Raw genomic sequence first — 2,057 nt, forward strand, 5'->3', positions numbered from 1 at the left:
TTCTGTCTCGGGCCGATTTTTGCACAAACTTCAGCATTCATATAAATTTAACTAATTAAACACTTCATGCATACCTTGCTGAAAACAGGAACCGACTTGAAGGGGATGTATGCTGTTTTCCATCAACCGTCTTCTCATCAAGTTGCATCTCCTTTTCAGACCCATTATTTACCTAATAAAATTAACCAATTCAATGGCACCATGTCGGGTTGGCGGTGAACACACCCCCGATCTTACCCAAAAAAAAGAAAAGAAAAATAAGGAAGTATTAGGTACCCGATCGGCTTTAGTTGTTACAACTTCAGAAGCATTAGGTACCTGATCTTTCTCAATCTCGTTGACCGATACTTCCTTCTCATGTATTGCCAAGGTAGTAGCGGCCTCATCACCAATCTGTTGTACCTTATTATTACCCCCTTTAGAAATGACATCCTCCATCATCTTCACTTCTTCTTCTGAAAGCTTACCTCCAGCATTCAGCTTTAGTAGTACGGATGCCATTAACTGAAGCTGCTTGCCAAGAATGTAATGTGTCAGCAATTTTTATCCCAACAATAACATGTGAATTGAACTTAAATGAAAATAATAGAATAAATGTTACCATGTCAGCGTTCTCAGACTTAGTCTTCCTTTTCTTCTTTATCTGGGCAGTTTTCCCATAATATTTCGTTACTCCAACCTGTAACGGGATGCCCCTCAAACGACCTGGATGTTCGGGTCGGCCGATCGCTCTAGCAAGAACGTCATTACGACCACTGGGAGTGAATTTCCCTTCTTCTACCTCTTTCAATACGTTATCCTATAATATATTAAATAAACTTCAAATTATATTTGTGACTAAAATAATAAAGTTAGTAATGAACTCGTCTTAATAAAATAATGCTTACTATGTTGGCCAAAACTTCCTCATCGTATTTGTCATGCGACGACCGGGATCCTTTAGGCGTGTGCCCATGTTTATAAGTTACATGCCGATCCACCTCTTTCACTCCCTTTGCCACCTACACATTAACATGGTAACATTTATACACGTAAATGTGTATCAATGCAAGTCCAAGTGTGATTAAAAAAATAAAGTCTCACATGGCAATAATGCATGCTACTTACGAGGTCCTCTTCTATCTTTCTCAGAATCGCCTCGAGAACCATAGAATTTCCCCTTCTTGCATGAAATGTTAGCACGATTTCTTTTGCTAACGGCCTTCAAATAATTATATAAAAGCGCAAGTAGATGAGATAATAAAAAGATTATATAAAGGACTCATTAATTAAAAAAATGATAGGTAAATCGTTAAAAGGCGAGGATATTTAACCCGAAACTTCTCGAGTTCTCATATTTTTGAAAAGATCCCATTCTTCCTGCTTGATGGTGGGACACTTGTTTTCCGGTGGGCTCTTACGCATCTCCCCGTTGCCTTGTCCACATACAACCAATCCCTAGCAACGCCACACTTCCACCGCTGTGGACATCCGCTGCCTTATACATTAAATACTCATCATGGCTTTTATCGGGTATAATAAAGCCTTCCTTTACACGAGCCAAGTATAACTCCGCCAATTTTGGATTCAAAGTTCTAACATCATCTAAATGGATAGGCACAAACTGTCTTGTGCAAGCACCAATCCAACTGGAGAAAAGACCCGCATTTGGACCAAAAGAGGGAAACCCATCTCACTCCATGTTATTTCGAACTACTGCTTAGCGGCTATAGTGCAAGGACTCTCTTGCACTTCGTAGCACCCCTCTCACCAGGCTTATTATCACCAGGCTCATTATTCTTTTGACTTCTTTTACGTTTTTCACCCATGATAATCCTAAAACCCAAATATGAATGATATAGGAAATGAACAACTTAACAACGTACATGCAGAGTATTATCTAAAACCCTAAACCCTAATAGGAATGAAAATTTAAAACAACAGATTGAGCTTCTAAAATCCTAAACCCTGATAAGAGGAGTAAAGTAGATGATGCGGGATGATAAAGATAACAAAGAAAACGAAAAACAAACAGATGTATGAAAAAAGAAACAAGATGATCGTCTTAAAACCCTAAT

Source organism: Silene latifolia, chromosome X (genome assembly GCF_048544455.1).
Source record: "Silene latifolia isolate original U9 population chromosome X, ASM4854445v1, whole genome shotgun sequence".
In the NCBI taxonomy this organism is placed as follows: Eukaryota; Viridiplantae; Streptophyta; class Magnoliopsida; order Caryophyllales; family Caryophyllaceae; genus Silene; species Silene latifolia.